General features: G+C 39.5%; 1 long non-coding RNA gene across 1 annotated transcript; it reads left to right on the plus strand.

The window, feature by feature from the left end:
* Positions 1-9,176: 9,176 nt before the first annotated feature.
* Positions 9,177-14,310, plus strand: LOC105046605 (uncharacterized). The gene is made up of 2 exons (XR_012142215.1): positions 9,177-13,016; positions 13,159-14,310. It is a non-coding gene; the product is annotated as an uncharacterized lncRNA (long non-coding RNA).
* The last annotated feature ends 347 nt before the right edge of the window (positions 14,311-14,657 follow it).

The following is a 14,657-nucleotide window of genomic DNA, read 5'->3' on the forward strand; positions in this document are numbered from 1 at the left end:
GCGGCGCAGAATATGCTTCGTCCTGGTGTGGCCTTTGGTTCCTTCGCCTGAGCAATGGCTCCAGAGCTATCGCAGTAGAGCAGAACTGGACCAACAAGGGAGGGTGCTACTCCGAGCTCGGTGATGAATTTCCTCAGCCACACCGCTTCTTTGGCAGCATCTGATGCAGCAATATACTCCGCCTCGCATACTGAATCAGCCACAGTGTGCTGCTTGGAACTCTTCCAGCAGACAGCCCCACCATTAAGGGTAAAAATAAATCCTGACACACTCTTGCTATCATCGCGATCAGACTGGAAACTAGAGTCTGTAAACCCTATAAGTCTCAAGTCCGATTCACCATATATAAGCCACTGATCCTTAGCATTTCTTAAATACTTCAGGATGGTTTTAACAACCTTCCAGTGATTCTCTCCTGGATCAGATTGGTATCTACTCACTACCCCTAGTGAATATGCCACATCTGGTCGTGTACATGTCATGGCGTACATGATAGATCCCACTGTCGAAGCATATGGAATCCTATCCATACGCTCTCTCTCTTGAGGTGTTGTCGGACAATCCCTCTTCGAGAGAGAAATTCCATGGCCTATCGGTAGATAGCCTTTCTTGAAATTTTTCATGCTGAACCTTTTCAGCATAGTATCAATGTACGTGGACTGGGATAAGCCAAGCAACTTTTTGGATCTATCCCTATAGATCCTCATCCCTAGGATGTAGGAAGCTTCTCCCAGATCCTTCATGGAGAACTGTGACGATAGCCAAATCTTTATTCTCTGTAATGCAGGGACATCATTCTCGATTAAGAGAATATCATCCACATACAATACAAGAAATACTACTGCTGGACCATTAGCCCACTTATAAATGCAGGGTTCTTCTCCGTTCTTAACGAAGCCATACGTTTTGATCGTCCTATCAAAACGTATGTTCCAACTCCGAGATGCCTGCTTAAGTCCATAAATGGACCTCTGTAGCTTGCACATCTTAGACTCATCTGTGGATGTGAACCCTTCAGGTTGTATCATATACACCTCTTCGTCCAGCTCTCCGTTTAGGAAAGCTGTCTTCACATCCATCTGCCAGATTTCATAGTCCAGATGGGCAGCTATCGCAAGCATAATCCGAATGGATTTGAGCATTGCCACAGGAGAAAACGTCTCGTCATAGTCTATACCATAACGTTGACGATATCCCTTGGCAACCAGACGGGCTTTATAGGTCTCCACCTTTCCGTCTGCGCCCCTCTTCCTTTTGAAGACCCACTTACACCCTATGGATTTTACTCCTTCGGGTGGGTCAACCAATGTCCACACATCGTTGACCTTCATGGACTCCATTTCGGATTTCATGGCCTCTAGCCATTTCTCAGAGTCAGGTCTCTGCATTGCATCCATGTAGGTGATCGGATCCTCATCGTTTTCATCAAGTTCGATAGGATCACCATCCCGGACCAAGAAACCATAGTATCTGTCCGGTTGATGTGGTACTCTACCAGACCGCCTTAAGGGTGCATAATCAATGGGCTCCGGATCTGATCTAATCAAATCCGGTTCAGGTTCAGTAACATGTGTCGATTTTTCTACCTGTCGAACTTCGTCAAGTTCGACTTTAGAGGCAACAGTTCCTTCACTAAGGAACTCCTTTTCTAAAAAGATTGCCTTAAGGCTGACAAACACCTTTTGCTCATCAGCAAGGTAGAAATAATACCCTTTGGTCTCTTTTGGGTACCCTATAAAATTACACTTGTCAGACCTAGGTCCAAGCTTGTCTGTAATTAAACGTTTAACATAAGCCGGACACCCTCAAACCCTAAGGTGCGAGAGTACTGGCTTACGTCCTATCCATATCTCATATGGCGTTTTGGCTACAGACTTACTCGAAACTCTATTTAGAAGGTAACAAGCCGATTCGAGCGCATATCCCCAGAGGGAGATCGGCAGACCAGCAAACCCCATCATGGATCGAACCATGTCTAACAGGGTCCGATTCCTCCTTTCAGACACACCATTATGCTGTGGTGTTCCAAGAGGAGTCCACTGAGAGAGAATCCCATTCTCCCCTAGATACGTCAGAAACTCATTGGAAAGGTATTCACCTCCTCGATCAGATCGAAGAGTTTTAATACACTTTCCAGTTTGTTTTTCTACCTCATTTCAGAATAGTTTGAACATTTCAAATGATTCCGACTTATGCTTCATTAAATAGACATACCCATACCTAGATAGGTCGTCTGTGAAGGTTATGAAGTAGAAAAATCCACCTCTTGCACTTGAGCTCATGGGTCCACATACATCAGAATGTACCAGACCTAAGAGTTCACTGGTTCGCTCACCTTTTCCAGTAAAAGGTGACTTGGTCATCTTCCCAAGAAGACAGGACTCACAGGTTGGAAGTGATTCACAATCACTAACTTCAAGAATTCCTTCTTGAGCCAACCTGTTTATCCTGTTCTTATTGATATGACCTAGCCTACAGTGCCAAAGGTAGACTTCTGACACATTATCTATTCTAGAGCGTTTACCGAATTTTTGAACCACATTAACAGGCTGTGATAGTAAGTAAATTCTATTATTTAATTGTCCAACAAATATTGTAACACCATTCAAAATGATATTGCAAATATTTCTTTTATTAAAAAATCATAACCGTACATGGCCAAAAGGCCTACAGAAATAATATTTAATAAAAAACTTGGACAATAGTGACATTCACTCAGAATTACATTACGAGAATTGATTACAAGACTCATGATTCCTAAAGCTAGAACTGGAACTTTGCTTCCATCTCTAACATTCAGGAACCTCTCGCCTTCATCAAATCTCTTACTGACCTGCAGACCCTGCATCGAATTACAAATATGATAAGGGCTTCCGGTATCTAATACCCAGGCAGTAGTATCACAAATCAAAAAGTTGCAAGGAGTTATCATATAATTACCTTGCTTCTTCTTTGGTCTGTTCGGGTCCAGGGAGGCAATGTATTGAGGACAGTTCCTCTTCCAATGCCCGTGCTTCTTGCAAAAGAAGCACTCCGCCTGGCTATGATCATGCTTGCGCTTCTTGGTCTGACCCCGTGCTACTGTCCCAGCATGAGATTGCACCTTCTTATTTTTCTTCTTCTTGTTCTTCTTCCCCTTCCCAAAGGGTTGACGACGAGAAGAAGACCCTCCCACTACATTCACCGACTCCTTATGGAGTTGGTGATCCTTCTCAAAGTTCTGCAGCAACCCCAACAATCCGTGGTAGTTTACTGCAGGCTTTGTCATTCGAAAATGAGTAAGGAATGGGAGGAAGGACTTGGGCAAGGAATTAAGGATCGCATCCTTACCGAGCTGCTCGTGCAGAGGAAAGCCCAATTTGCTTAGGCGCTCAATCATCTCGATCATGTACAGTACATGATCAGTGACTGAGGCCCCATCCCTCATCCGAGCATTGAAAATAGCACAACTAATTTTGTGCCTTTCAACGTCGTCAGGCGTGCCAAAGGAGTCGTTCAACATTTGAAGCATCTCCTGTGGCTGGGCATTCTCAAACCTTCGGCTGAACTCGTCATTCATTGCTGCCAGCATAATACATCGAACGGTGGTACGGTCATTGAGCTACTTCAAGTAAGTGTCTCAGATCGCTTTACTAGCGTTCGGAGCTGGCTCCTCAGGTGCTGGATCCGTTACTACATAAAGGATCCGCTCATGCTCAAGGACGATTTTTAATTTTCGATACCAGCTATCGAAATTGGGTCCCATGAGCTTGTCATTATCTAATAATGATCGGAGCGACAGGGTAGTGGCCATAGCTGCTTAAAGAAAAACGAGACCTCTATTAGTACATAAATTAATACTAAAGACTTGGACTTTAGTCTAAAGTTTTTTTCCAATATTTTTACGAACTGGTAGCCTCATCCTCCAATTCGAGGAATTACTTTAATTCCTTAATGGGTACTAGAATCCACACAGACTACACACGAGCCCAACTTTGGTTGGTCAACCCATGTGCATCTATGGGTAGGTTCTTAACCAGTTGTTTCTCTAAACAACTTCTAGTAATTTATTTTGCCCCAGAACCTAATCAGTAGGCTTTGGCCTCCACTGAAAAAATCTGGTTAGGTCCAACCATTAACATGACTTAATTTAGTGAATCGGACCAATAAATGATCAGACCCGACTTTGGCCGGCTAACCTAACCACCATCAGAAAGACTCAATCAAATTATCATATTATGAATAATAATTCCATTGGCCAATGAGCACCAGGCCTTTGGGCCTCCAATGATCATTGAACTAATGGACTCATTATCATTCACTTAATGGGAGGCTATGACTTAGTTATCATTATAACTTAATCATTTTAGGGACCTAATAATTTTGAGAATTTTATTAAAGAATAGTAGAGAAGAAATCATCCAGCCAATTTCAATCCTCCCACTGACTTCACCAAGTCAGATTAAAAAAGGATTTAATTAAAGCTGGCATTAGGAGCACCTAAATCAGTCTTACTGATTTACCTAATGACATGGGTGAGCTCTAATCACCAAGTGATCTAATCAAAATCTAACTTATCAGATTGGCCAGGTAAGTGAGATCAGTGGTGGGGATTTGCCATTAACTCGTCAATGATCGAATCAATGCGAGTAGCTCCCGCTTAAGAACCACTGGTCAAAACTGCCGAACTTACCTTAGACACCAACCGGTTCATCAGTTTTAATTTTGATCAATTTAGTAAATAGAGCTCCACCGCGTAGCCATGAATTAAGTCCATCTTGGTCTAGTTAAAGACATGGACCCATTCAACTACAACTATTGAAGTTGAGTCTAGAGTATCCTTGACCTAATCTAATTCAACTTTTGATTAGATTTGACCAATTACTCCAATTAGTCCATTTTTTAAACTAACCTTAGGTCTAACCCAATTATGGACCTAATTCATCTAACCCATTGATCCAAAAGTTTATGCAATTGTCTTAGGTCTTAATTCACAATTCTAGACCTACTAGACAATACTTAATTCTTTTAATTAAGTACTTGGACTGATGGGTCAGGGTTTGGCATTTCGAAAATAATTTTCAAATTTGAAAGATTTTATTTTCTGTTCACCAAATGTGTTAACTCATTTCACAAACGGATCAGCACATTTCATAAACAGCAATTCTATTGCTCATTTCATAACAGAAAATAACTCAAAATAAATCATAAATTTTCTTTTAGATCTAATCTAACACATTCATGATAAATTTCTTAATTAAGTCCTTTCGCTGCTTCATCGGCATGGGATATAATTGCATCGGCACCCCTACCGCCATAGGAGACCCCTTCGAATGGGAAGAGAGGGCCTTTAAACCCTACTTTTCTCCTATGACCGGACGGCCATGGCAACCAACCCAATTAGATTACTTGCTACTTGGATCAAGTATATCTAAATATACAAATTTCAAAATTTAAATTTTGAATTTCAAATTTCAAATTTTAAATTTTAAATTTTAAATTTGAGATTTCAACCAAATTTCAAATTTCGAATTTTCAATCTTTGAATTTTAAATTTTGAATTTTGAATTTTAAATTTCAAATTTCGAATTTCAAATTTCAAATTTGAGATTTCAACCAAATTTCAAATTTCAAATTTTGAATTTTGAATTTCAAATTTCGAATTTCAAATTTCAAATTTCAAATTTGAGATTTCAACCAAATTTCAAATTTTGAATTTCAAATTTGAAACTTCTAACAAATTTCAAATTTCAAATTTTAAATCTTTTTGAATTTCGAATTTGAATTTCAAATTTCAAATTTAAACTTATAGATTACACCTTAATCTACGCATGCATATGTATATCATATTCTAGAACCTGCTCTGATACCAATTGAAGCGAAAATTTAGTGCAGGGGCAAAATGGTAATTTTAAAACTTTTTCAAAATTACTATTTTACAGGAAATTATTAATTAATCTCATTAATTAATACTAATTAACCCTACACTAAGATCTAAATATGATACAACAGCATGCATTTAAATTTGAAATTCAAATTTGAATCAGTAAACGTTTTACAGTACTGTGTTCAGAACACATCACCTTTTGCGGATAGTCGATCACCACAATCTGATCACCGTCGGAGGGCTCTGATCATCACGTCACAGCCACCCAACTGTCTGGCCTCTGCGGATCGTCCACACGAAGCTCCCGTCTGATCAGCTCCTCACGAATGCTAGTTCGTGATTTCACCCTTTTGATGGCAGATGTTGATCGAACTCCTTCGATCGATGTGTGCCGACTTCTTGGATGCTCTGGATCATCTGCACAGTTACTTGAGAGGCTGATGGATCTCTCTCTAAAATTTGGTGGACTCACGACACTCGTGGCACACCAATCTCACTTCCCGAACCCTAGGTAGAAACCCTAGGGTACACACCAAAAACCCTGCGCCCAATTTTCTCTCTTTTCTTTCTTTTTCTCTCGAAAGGTTTTGGACCTTCACCTTGCGCAGAAGCCTTCCTCACGCCCCAAAGTTTCTCTCCTAATTTTTCTACGCACGTCCCACCTTTTTCCTCTTTTTAAAACAACGTCAAACGTGTCTTATCCGCGTGAGAGGATAAAGACAAGAGGTTACACATTTGAATTCAAATCAAATTTGAATTCAAACGAAAACCAACTTATCCCTATCCTTTTGGGCGTGAGAAGAGAAGGGGCGTGGCTCTTTGTGCGTGGAAAAAGTTTCACGAGAAACCTTTTCTCGTGTAAGTAATGTGGCGCACAAAATGGATAAGGATGAAAGGGCAAGTGATAAGTTATCCATTCAAATTCAAACATGCTTTGAATTTGAATGGCTAACTAATTATTTTATCCATCATATGGCGCACAAATGAGGACGTGGGGAAGGGTTTTGCGTGAGAAAAATTTCACGAGAAGTTTCTTCTCGTGAATTCAAATGGGTGCAAGGAAGTTGGGTGATGCAGGGAATTTAAAACAAGGTGGTTTGATTCAAATTGAGCCAACCTAGTTTAAAATAGGTTGAGCACAATTAGACCAAATTAAACCCAACATAATTAGGCTTAATTAGGCTTAATAAAATCCTAATCAAATCAGGAATTAACTAAACCTAACCCCTGATCAAATCAGGGACTAAACCACCTTAGCGATTAGGTCAACATTTAACCTAATCGGGTCAATCCAAACTGAATCCAATTCAATTGGACTTGATCCAAAAATAATTACTCAATCAAATTGAGTTAATTAGTGATTAAATCATTAATTAAATCTCTCATAAATATTGAGTCCAAATCCGATGGGCAATCAGGCATCAGAGACCATCGATATGAAACCCTGATCAAAAAGTTCAAATTTCAAATTCAAAATTTGAAATTCAAAATTTTGACCCCGGTATCCAAAATGTGTGGAACTCATGATTAGAGAATCCTAATTCTCAATCATAGAGTCCCAGATAGATAAGACTCATAATCAGCCATCAGATCAGAAAGGAACCTCTAATGTGTGTGACCCCGCAGGTTCGAACCTAAGCCGGTAGCACAGGAACCAATTTCTGTACTAATCGAAGTGACCATCTAGCAATGGTACCCGACGATCGGATAGTCGAATAATCGCAATCGCAACATTCAGAACCTACGTGAATATGGTTACCGTATAATTCATCCCTTTTGACCCCTGTGTTTAGGATGACTCAGGGTTAAACTGTCAACCCTGATGATATCATCCGAATCGTGCTCAACTCAATTAGTCCTGTGACTCCTCACTAGGACTACCCTGGCCAAGGTTTTGCTAAATTGAAACACGACTGTACACAGCTCCTAAACTGGAGTGGTCAATCCCATCTTGACACACGCACCGACAAGTCAAGTACTTGACTACACCCAGCATCCTTCCGTCACTGAATTAGAAATTCAGGTAGTCCAGTGCCTAAGTGCAGTGAGTTGCTTGCAAGTCACCGTGGCGGTCTCAGGTCGGAGGGACATTTATACCCATATCCCATCGGAGCAAATCTTGACAGCAGAAATAGCTCCGGAGTTGGTCACGTTCAGTGCAGATGTACCATTACATCTCACCTGTATGCCATACCAGTGTCTCCACACTCTTTGGTTATGAGGACAACCAACCCATATGGCACACAACGACCTATGCTCGATAAATGTTGTCGTCCTTGGTAACAACGTATCATTTGGTCGCGAACATGTTTAAGGACTAAGCGACAAATCCTCCTTTGTCGAGTCTAAATAGTCCTAAGGACTTCACCACAACACAGGAGTTCATTAGAAGATGAAACATTTGTGATGAAAAAATACCAAAATAATTTTTATTTATTTATAATTCATGTACTAATACAAAAGGAGCACAACCGTCAACAGGCTGACGATTGGCTTTGGACACTATTCCCAACACGACTACCCCTCCGTTGACTGCCTTTGACTCGGCCCTAGAAGGCTTGATCGGTGCCGCCTCTTCACCAACTGGCCCAACCCATGCTCTTGCCGCCTTTAGGCTCCTACTCCACCCGATCGCACCTGGCCCGACTACCCCTCCGTTGACTGTCTTTGACTCTGCCCTAGAAGGCTTGATCGGTGCCGCCTCTTCACCAACTGGCCCAACCCATGCTCTTGCCGCCTTTAGGCTCCTACTCCACCATCGCACCCTCAGTCGCCTCCGATAGCACGAAGAAGAATGAAAGGGACGGCTAAGGGGAAGGGAAAAAAATCCTAGCGGAGGGGGATCTCGGTCTCAGGCGCTCAGATGTTGATGGAAATTGAAAAATGAAAATGTAAGGAATAGCATGGCATATTATCGATTGTGGGATTTGACACCATCGAATAATGTCTATGAAGGTGGGGCTGCATCGAGCGAATTTGAAAAAAAGCACATGCTGCATGCTGCAAGCCCATCTGAGATGAGTCCACCAATCTGTTACCCAATGTTTAGTTCATAACCAATCCAAAATTTATATGGATTAAACCGATTAAGTAGATTGAATATATAAAATTCTAATCTGATTCAAATAATAAATAGATTAAATAAATTAATTTCTTTATAATTTAAATTAATTAAATTTAAATTTAAATTTATTTTTGATGAATCAAACACAGAATGAATTGATAAATCAAATTATATTTTTTCACCCCTGCACATCGTGCTCCGCATCCAAACGACTACTGTCAACGAGTTCTCCGCAACCAACTAATCGGCCCAAGGGTTATCCTCACATAAATATTGTCTTTTCAAGTCGCTCTCAACTCTGCAATGGGCACCATAATATCCACAAGTTAAATGCCTCCAGCCACAATGAATCGAAAGTTGAGGTCACAGATCATAAGGCTGGCGCCATCTCTCCTGTCAGCCACACTGATCCTGCTTTCGTAGCGGTGATCTTTTGTGCACCAGGCATCCCAATCTCCGTTTCCTAGGTAACCAGATAACGCTGTTCCCCTAAACAAAATGAGTTGCCCAAGCCCTCCTCTTTCTTCATTTTTCGAAAAAAAAAAAGAGATCACAATATTCGCCGTCGCTGGATCAATATGAGATGGTTGAGACTTAGAATTTGATTTCAATGCACTGCACACGATTTTGGAATTAGGTTCAGGGTAGGAAGATCACAGGATGCAGTAGGTATCTCCAAAAACCCGATCCTTAGATATCATATTACGCTAGGTTCTTGCTCCTTTTGGGTTCGTTTCTGTACAAAATGTGGAACTTTTTGCTGAAGATTTTTGGTGCGGCATTGGAAGGGGAAAGGGACAGAGGCGCAGGTGACGTGGGAGGATCAGTCAGCAGAACGTCAGCAAGTTTAGAAGGTTAAACAATCGCTTCCATAAACTCGAGTATTAGGTCAAGGTCGCCAAGGTAATCCCTTGATTGGTTTCAATTTATTCCTCAAATGCTTGGGAGCCAAATCTAATTTCTGCATTACTTGTGCGAATTCTTTTGTTCCTTGGCATCTTTAAACTTGCTTTCTGGAACGCCTCATTGCTAATAATCGATATTAGACGTCTACTTTAATATTGCTTGGGTTCTGGATTTCCAAATTTATGGTTGGAATGCTAGTGTCTTTTTCGTTATCTGCATTTTTTTCTTTTTTCTTTTCCCTTTTTTAATATATTATGATTTTTTTTAATATTTCAAACTCTTCCAGTACCTTTTCTTTAATGTCCAATATTTCTTATCCTTGATAATCTTTCCTACTGATTTATTATGTTGTTTGAGCGCCATCTATCATACAAAGATTGTTATCCTTGTCATTTGTTTAATATGGGAGGCCTGTAGTATGTGTCCGTTTTCTTTTTTTCGAATCATTTGGTCTGCCATGGAAGCTTCTGCTTCTTTTGTTTTGCTTTGATGCTGCAAGATAGTCAAGAGGAACCCTCGAATGCATAATGTTTGCCTCCTTTTCTTACTAAAGAGACTCAAAGGTTTCTTAGGAAATAGCTCTCTTGCCAAAAGCAGTGTTTTTCAATAATTCACACCAGTTCACTTATGGTTGGCTGAGGCATCCCGAGATACTCATAAACTGTTCAACATGTTAAGGTTTGTACATTGATATTCAATCTTCATAGTTCATATAATTCGGAAAAAGCTGTTGGTTAAGCCCAAGGGTGTCATCTTGGGCGAGATCTCAATTGTAGCAGTGCTGGGCATTCATTGATATGACTTATACAAAGTCTCAGTCCTTATGACTCAGTTGATATAAATTTTATTATTAACATATCAATCTATGTTACAATTGTTTTCTTTACCTTCCTTTAATAGATTTTTTTTTTAATTAAATTTATGAAGCCCCAAAATAGTTATTAGTTATGGTTTTCCCTTTGTTGGCCAAAATTTTGGTATCTTGATCGGCTGATTTCTCAACAGTTGAAATGTTTCCATATTGCATGAAATAATCTGGGATCCCCCCAAGATGATGGATATCACAGCTTATAAAAATCTTGGTTAAGCTGGGGTTGAGTTACTGTTTATAATTTGAAAGTTTATTGTGCTTCTCTTTTAATAGTGAAAAAGATATGATTAGAATTGAGGTGCTGAAAATGGGTCAAAATAGTTGACTAGGTCACTTTTCATATAATGGAAGAGTTTAGCTATCGAAAGGGAAGTTATTTAGGGTCAAAGCTTAAACATAAACATGCAGAATTCTTATTCCATCAGTTTAGAGTCACCACCTGTATTCCTCTAATGTTCTGAGTCAAAAATGTTATTCAACTTTAAACTTTTTTCTGAAATACAAACTTTGTTACTATTTCATAAGAATTATATGCATTCTGTCTCTCAAAACAAATCAGTCATGGTACATGTTCATTAACCTCAAAATAGTTTAGCTAGTAGAGATTTGGTATTTCAGAAAGGTAGAAGTCACACAGAATGTTATAAATATGGAAGCATAGGATGAGAGAGAGAGAAGCTAGATGGTTCTAAGAACTCTTTTGAGATATACCTGTTGTCATAAATGGTAAGTTATCTGATGAAAGAAGTACAAATGCATGAGGAAGAAAATGTCCATGCCCAAATGATGTTTGACATGAAGATTGCAGTCACCATGATAAATAATAGAGAAAACAAACCTGAAGAAACAACCCCAAGTGCAGCATTTTCCCAGCCTTTCACATGTCCAAACCACAAACCAACACATATTTGTTGCATCTATATCAACCTGTTGCTTTTCAACTTAACATGTTGTTCAACTGGATCAATGAAGGAACCATGTCCCAGTTCCCTTTTCTTTCTTTATTCTCGCATACTACTCTTCTCAATAGTCAAGGAAGCATTCTCATCTCATCTTCCCTACCGCACAAAGCTGAATCCCAATCTCCCACTTATGGCCTTTAGAAATGGGTCATATTTCATAATTTACCTAAGAGCATAATTGGAGACCATAGAATATCTTTTCTTTTCTTTTTTAATTTAAGATCACCTACGGTCATAATGAATAGGTTCTCCAAGCCTTCATATGAAAGCTGAGTTTTGATGTATCCTCTAGTGTTGTGCTTCAAAAGTCAGACCACTTCTATTGGTAGAGGCACATAGTTATTCTAAAGATTATCCAAGGACTTGACTTTTAGTTATACTCTCCTTTCTTTGGGTACACGTAATGGTTTATGAAGTTGTGCCTTTCACTCTAATGTTAAAATGGTCTTTAGATGGAGACCTCTTTATCTATACAACAAAAAAAAAAAAAAGTGAAGCCAGCTCTAAATAGTGGTGCACTTCTCCATATGTATCTACAGGCCTGATAATATGTCTTCTACCTCCATATAGTCCAATACTCTTATGAAAAACTTTCACCTCTTGCATACCCTTTTCTAGCTAGAATCAGACAGCAAACAAGTAAACACCCCAACATAACCATAAGACATAGAACCAACCCCCTGCACACTATAGGATGAACCCTATTACATCTTTCCACTACAGTTATTTGAAATGGCTGAGTTCAAGTTAGTGTGCCCTTTCAATGCAAGACACCAATTTTATGCATGCATAGAACAGACATGGCAAATGCCTGAATGGGCACATGTAAACACAACACCATCCCCACCAATCCAAACACAAGCACGCACACACCAACACAAACCTAAAAAAATGGGAAAGAAAGACTTAGATGGAAGTTCCCTTGATGTTTTTAATAATCAAATTCCAATTACATCTGCTGAAGCCTTGGTTTGAAGGGTAAGACACCTGGTCAACATAATGTACTGGGTTAGTTGGCCTGTGAGATGCTCAAATTGTTGAGTTGCTTACAGGTGAGTGACAGTAACTCATTTGGAAATGTGCCCTCTTATGGGAAACCTTGCTCTCTCTCAAAAAGTATAATGTTCGCTTAAGTAGGACTGCTGAATTGTTTGTCTTGCAGGCAGGAATACTGAGCAAATTTAATTGTGAAGTGAGGACTTGCTTGACTACTCTGCACCTTGAAAGCTTCTTGTTTGTGCCAACTGCTTGATCCTGTTCTATCTTGCAAAATATGACATTAACAGACATAGGACTTCAAAGCTGTATCTTCTTTACCGTGAGGAATATTTGCTATCTAAATGTGATGTAAGCTCTTGCTTGACCATTTATTCAACAGCTTGAAAGCCATTTTAGGCTACAAAAGGAGGACAAAGAGTTTCAAAATGTTTAAAGTAATTTCCTCGGACTTGTTCATGGACTTGTTGCCTCTGTTATTCACTGTCTGCAGGAAGCAAATGGAAGTTTGGAAGATGCCAGCAGTGAATTAATTTTGTTTGATGAGGATGTTGCGAGGTTCCAAATAGGCAAGCTTTTTGCTCACATGCCATGGAAGAAGTTGAGAGCAGGTGGGAGAAGATGAATGAGGATGCTGGCAAGGAACTAGAATGGCTGAAAAGAAGAAAAGGAATCAGTACTTGCTCAGATGGCTTAGCTCAAGAAGATCTTGTACAGGAAAGTTCGACTCCATCAACTTAGAAGAAGATTAAGTTGGGGCTTTTGTCACTCTGTGACCTAATGACATGAGATGAGCATGTGACAAGCAGCCGTACATTCTGTAGAGCTTAGCCCTACATGATATGTTAGGCCTCCTTGCAATTCCCAAGTTTGATAATAGAATTTCCAAGAAAAGGTTAATGTAGTCGGTAAAAGTTCCGAAACATCTATAATCCCAAACAAAATGTTTTGAACAACAGTGTCTAATTAATCTGAAAAACTATCATGGTTAAAGAACAACCAACCACAACATACTCATTAGACTTTTTCTTCCAAAATACTATCAGATTATATCATAGATTTCTATTCAATACCAAAGTCCAATAACAATACTAAGGTCTGATAAAAGAAATACAGCTTATCCCTAGGCTCTCCAAGGCACAGCCAACGACCCTTATGGACTGTAGCTGGAGAGTCTAGGGATAAGCTGTGTTTCTTTATGGGACCTTAATTGGATGTTAATGTGAAAACCATTTTGTTTTGGATTGTAGATGCTTTTAGTCACTACCTTCTTTTGTGACTATAATAATCCTTTCTTGGAAGTTCTGTTATCAGACTTAAGAACTGCAGGCCTACATGGCATGTCCTGTAGGGCTCTGCGCTTGTCCTTGTTCTACACCATCTCTTGAATCCTTTTAAGATTGCTTTTAGTAAGTTGTCGCTTGTTGCCAGAAATGCATTAATCTGCTTTTCTTTTTGATTGGCATGGTGACCCTTTTTTTTCCTTTTCCGCCGTGGTGGACTTGGCCCGTGTCCTTTGTTTCATTGTCGTTTGATGTTTTGCACCCAATAAAATTATGTTCATGTATAGTTATATATATGCTTAATAAATGGAAATGGGGTGCCCAAAATGGACACGCACCACTGATTTGGCAATATTAATCAACCCTTTGTGTTTGGTAATAAATTCCTGAGTTACAGCGTTCGTCTTTAGCGGTGTGGCAGGTGGATTGTTTATGTATGTATGATGGAAGTTCTAGACTTACTTTCAAGAAACAATTATTCTGCAAGTGTGTACACGACAAGGTTATAGATATAAAAAAGGCCCTCAAAAGTTGGAGTGCAATAATTAGGCAATAGGAATCAAACATAAAAAGAGGTCAGCGGCAGAATCTAATTACTCTTTAACAAAGGTGGATCCTCTAAAATCTTCACGGTATCCTAATTCCCTATTAGTCACCAATTATAGAAGGTCAAAGCCACGGGTTTTGAATTAAAAAAAAAAAAAACACG

The sequence above is a fragment of the Elaeis guineensis genome, chromosome 6 (assembly GCF_000442705.2).
Source record: "Elaeis guineensis isolate ETL-2024a chromosome 6, EG11, whole genome shotgun sequence".
NCBI classification, from domain to species: domain Eukaryota; kingdom Viridiplantae; phylum Streptophyta; class Magnoliopsida; order Arecales; family Arecaceae; genus Elaeis; species Elaeis guineensis.